Source organism: Grammomys surdaster, unplaced genomic scaffold (assembly GCF_004785775.1).
Source record: "Grammomys surdaster isolate TR1022 unplaced genomic scaffold, NIH_TR_1.0 125408, whole genome shotgun sequence".
Taxonomy (NCBI): domain Eukaryota; kingdom Metazoa; phylum Chordata; class Mammalia; order Rodentia; family Muridae; genus Grammomys; species Grammomys surdaster.
This window is the reverse complement of record NW_021620278.1, coordinates 122,344-127,711: the sequence shown is the minus strand read 5'-3', so window position 1 is coordinate 127,711 and position 5,368 is coordinate 122,344. Positions and strand designations below refer to the sequence as shown.

The window sequence follows — 5,368 nt, the reverse complement described above, 5'->3', positions numbered from 1 at the left end:
GGTTTAACTGAACTGAACATAATCTACTACATATTCTTTACTGAGGCAGGAGGATTACCTAGATTTACAGGTGAGTGCAGGAAACATAATGGTTCCAGATAGGACTTGGATATAGTGTGTGATCTTATTTGGAAAGAAAATTCAAAAATAATAATTTAAGTAAGACAATGTATTCAAGTGCTCAGTGTTTGTGGAAACATGTCATGAATGAGTCTAGGACTTTGACCATAACCTCAGAGATCAGACTTACCAACATCTGATTCACTCAGTCTACAAATGTAAACACCCACATAGAATTGAATGTGTGGATGATCAGTCATCTAATCATGTGACAGCTTTGAACTGAGAGGTGGAGCTACAAAGGGAATGTGTGAGGGAGAAAAGAGGATATAAGGATCAGAATGGCCAGGCAAGACACTATGAGCCTTGGGAACTGGAGTGACTATATGTCCTTGCTGGGATTGGAGCACCTGATTGCAGTATCCAAATCAGAAAAGTCATTCACCCCCATCAGGACACCCCATCCACATAGGCTTGCCAGTCTCTTATTTCATCCTAATGTTTCTTGCTTGCCTAGCGTTTTTTTTTTTTTCTTGCTTGCTTACTGTTTATTTTAAAGCAGCAAATCTCACTTAGCCCAAGATAGTCAAAACTCCATATATAGCTAAGTGTCATGAAATGTTGAGTGTTCAGCCTCTACACCCTGAGACCTGAGCCTGCAGTGCCTTGCTAGTTTGTAGAGGGCAGAGGATGCAACTTTCAAGGACCTAGACACACAGCGCAAACACTCTATTACCTGCCCTACTTTAGTATACCTTACAAAAGTATTTAATTCTAAGGGATTATAGATTTAAAAAGTGAAAATGAAGAAAATTCTATAGAAGAGAACACTTGGCTATGAGTCCCAGGAAAGCATAAAATTGACAGTTCTCATATTCTATACCTTAAATGACAGGTTAGAGCTCAGCATGGCTCCTGCTCTAAAATTAATGGAAGTAAAAGCAATTATCCATTTCACATAATATTCCAAATAGCTCCATTGATCGTTTTCAAAGCATAGTTATGGGATTTCTCCATTTACCCGCTTCCAGGGGACTAGAAATCAGGGAATCAGTGGTCGTGATTAGACAGAATAACAGGGAAGAGCAATTCAAATAGGTGGCTTATGGATCTCCAGGAGGACCTAGATGCACTGTGGCCTCATTGTGTAGTGAGAAATGCACACATTGACTAATTGGAAACACAAGGTTTCCAACACTGCAAAAGAAATGGCTAGGGCCCTGAATAATTTTTTGTAATAATGTGGTAAAGAGGTTTGCTGAAAGTGTCTTGCCTGAAAAAAATTCTTCCTTTAAATGTTTCCATAGTATCTGCCTATCTGAAGGTCATGATGAGCTTCAGTACCCCCACACTTCTGAATCTGGTAAAAAGAAGCCTGGTGAAAGATGAAGCCCTAGTCACCTTTGTTCTGGAGGCCCTGCCCATGAAGCTCTTCTCACCACTGTTCAAGGATACATTCACTGGCAAACAACCTAAAATTTGGAGGGTGATAGTGGGAGCATGGCTCTTCCTATGGTAGCCCTGATGGAGATTCCCTACCTGGAGACCTTGAGGCTTTGCTGAATGGTCAAGCAGAGAAAAGATGTGCTACAGGAGATTTTTCAGAAGCTGGAGTTTGGGCCATTTCTGTCTGTAATCCTCTAGTATTTCTTGAGATATCTGAGCAAGACTCAATCCAGGAATTGAAAAGAAACACACGCTGGGACCTGAGAACCCTTGCATTGCTAGGTTCTGGACTGGACCAGATGAAAAACATTCTGAAACACTTTCTCAAGGAAATCTATATACCTGTGGAATGGCATGTGAATTGAGAGATTAAAGAAAAGTGTGTTACAGAGATCATTCCCCATCTCCCATTCTCCAAGCTCTCCAAGCTCCAGAATCTCTATTTGAATGGTATACTTTCTTAATGAATGCCCAGACCAAATTCTCAGGTGAGGAATGACAGGGAGATTTCTCCACAGGTAAGAACAAAACTTTTTTGTATTTCATGAAATATTACTGTACAGCTGAGGCTTCTCAGCCACTGTGGAATTCACATTGAATTTCATTGATCTTAGAATAATTGATCTAGTACTCTTTCTGATATTCTAGCATCCTGAGTTGTCACCTCATTAAGTTCTGATTGTCACATACATGTTCATAATTTAGAAAGTGTCCCTTCTAGAGGCTCAGATGGAGGGAAAACAGATCTACAGAAGGTATGAGATCTTACATGATATGTTGTCGGATGTCAGCTCTCTCCTCCTAACTTTATGAACAGTTTTCATCTGCTTCTGTTTCCCCCATGGGTCAAAGGCTAATTGAGCACAGGTAGGGGCTGAGAGGATGAATAAACTAATAATTGTAGACACAGCAAGGCTCTATGAACTGAACAGAGGCTGTGCTAGGAAGATAGGGGCTCATTAAGCTCAAAGTTTGTACAACAAGGAGTAGTTCTAAATGTTCCATGTTTGGTCCTTCTTTGTTCTCCTGTTCACATCACCTATCCACTGATATGGTTGGTGGTTGCCAGCTCAGAGAGAACTGTAGAGCTGAGAGCAGAAACAATTACAGTGATGGTGTGTGTCCTCTACATAAAGTGACAAGGCTTTAGTTGGTAACTCTCCAATAGGGAGCATTCTGGTCTTGACTTGATGTTTTCAGGATGACCTTGAGCCTAACTAGCATCTGATACCTGGAAGTTATTTATTTATTTATTTATTTATTTATTTGTTTATTTATTTATATCTTGAACTTTCCTGAAATGAACTCCTTTGACCCCACCCCATGCTTAGAGAGTTCCTTAGAAATCCTCGTAATCACTTGGTGCACACAGTCAGTGTTAAACATGAATTATCTGTCCCAGTACTTTAAACATCCATCAGTTCAAACACTTGGACTTGAGTGGCATGACCTTTTATATTTAAGTTATCCACTTCTAGGAAGTTTGCTTGAAAGACTGGCAGCTACACTACAGACTCTAAAATTGAAGGGATATATAATTATGGACTTCTAAATCAGTGTTTGCCTGCCTGTCATGAGCCAGTGCTCCCAGTTTACTGAAATGAGTTTTGTGAAGAACTTTCTGCCCATGTATAGCCTAAAGCATCTGTTGAAGTACCCTGCTAACATGAGCAACTGACCCTGGGAAATTACCCTGCCCACCACGAAGACATTGATGATCTCCTGACCCAAAGATTTGTACAATTTTGTTCTGAGCTTATGGACATACTCAAGGTTAAAAGGCAGCCAAAAGAGGTCTGCTTTGTGTGTAAGAGATGTTTAGATTGTCGTAGATTCTGTGTCTACAACTTGGAGGCCATGTCATGTTCTTTTTGGCAATAAATATGGAGAGGTCACTGCTAGGCTCTGGGAAATAAAAGCCATGACTCAAGTAACTCAATAGAAACTCACAACATATGTATTCAAGCATTTTTGGATGTACTTGGGGAAAAAGATTATTACTTTTGGTATGAATTCAAATCAAATCCTTCATATTTAAAGTAGGAATCTACAGTACATACCCACCCTTGAACAGCAAAAGATATTTGAAAATTGTAGGGCTTGCATCCCAGCACTTTCAGAGTATGAGGGACCCTAGAGGAAGGGAAGGGGATAAAGAGAGAGAACATTATAAAGAGCAAAATGGACTGGAATAGGAGAGCCCTGTGTCATTCTCCCTCTGGATGGCCTCCACCTTTTGGTTGTCTCCTAATATCCTGCCTCCTGTGGGGCAGTATATGGACATATATGTTTTGTGAACTATAAGAGAGTCTGAATGCATGAACTAGTTGGACTTAATGTACTATCCCTGTTAAGCTGTGTCTTTTCTTGCTTGGGGAGTCACTGAATATTATTTTCCCCACAATTCTTAGCCTTACATTTTCTCATAGACTTCAATAAAGAACTTTTGAATGAGAACATGTTGTAAGCTTTTCACTTAATGTGTAAGATTTTTTTTAAACCTTATACTTGCATGCTTTGTCCTTATCTTGTCCCAGTAATCTTCTATCATTTTGCATCTGCCCCTTCCTCCTAGATCTTTTAGAATAAATAATGACCTAATATGCTTCTTTTCTTCTATTGCAGACTATAAATTGCTTTGAGTAATGTTTTAATAGTGAAGGTTAGCTTCATCCTTGAAGTATATACAAAGAAGATCTTGAAATTCTGATCCATATGCCTCAAAATCTTGACTCTGGGATGACACACATGTCTACCCTGTCTAGTTCGTGCAATGCTGATGAGAGTACTGAGCATTTGTGATTCTAGGAAGAAACTGTTCCAATGCTGGTGTATCTCCAAAATCTTTGCCCAATATTAGCGGATGCACACCATCTCTGTGCCTTTGCCATCTGAGTAGCCAATATAAAGGATGACCGAAAGAGCATCCCACACAGCTCTTTACTCCAGAACAGATTTTATGATGATGACAAGCTGTGTTTTTAGAAATTCTTTGGGAATATTTTGAGGAGAGCCATGGGCCTGTCTATTGTCAGGAACAGAATAAAGTTATGATGACTCATACTCAGAACCAACTGGGTCACATGTGAATAAAACTCATCAAGGTACATTGGCTTACAGGAGTCATCCTACAGAAGGAGAGTCAGTAAGATTGCTGGTTGTTGGAGTTTCAAATAACTTCATGGGTTTCATTTAGATCCAACACAACTCACACAACAAGTCAATACAGAAAACAAAAATTTATTTTCAACAAGCCACTCTGATCAATTAGGGAAACAGATTTGACTCCAGACCTGAAATGTATCGGCCTTTCTCCACCAACCCAGAATCCAATAGAGCTTTGAAGCTTGAAAACCACAAGCATCTTTGGCAAGTTATAGTTACATTCTTTCTCACCAATCAGGATTCAGGAATAGGGGACTTTCTTAGGAACATTTCTTTTTGTGGTACAAATATCTTCTTCTCATTGGTTGGTTTACTCAACAGTGGTGGCTGACTTTCCTGCCAGTCATGTCCCAATTTGTCAACCAGGTTGTCAAATATCCATGTACATGTCTGTCTGCCAAGCAGGATGTCTCTTACCCAGGGAGGTCTTGAGACCTTACACTTTATATGACCCCTATTCAAAATGGAAGCTTTACTCAAAATGACTTCATTTTGGTTTCTTTTCACAAACTTAAGCTTCAGGAGACCAAAGAGATGGCTCAGTGCTTAAAAGCATTGGCTGCTCTTCCAGATGTTCTAGTTCAATCCCAGTCACTACATGTTGCCTTACAACCATTTATAATGGTATCTGATGCTGTCTTCTTCTTCTTCTTCTTCTTCTTCTTCTTCTTCTTCTTCTTCTTCTTCTTCTTCTTCT

General features: G+C 39.7%; 1 pseudogene; it reads left to right on the top strand.

Annotated features, from left to right (window-relative positions):
• The first annotated feature begins 1,623 nt into the window (after positions 1-1,623).
• Positions 1,624-5,368, top strand: part of LOC114637729 — a 22,198-nt pseudogene continuing 18,453 nt past the window's right edge.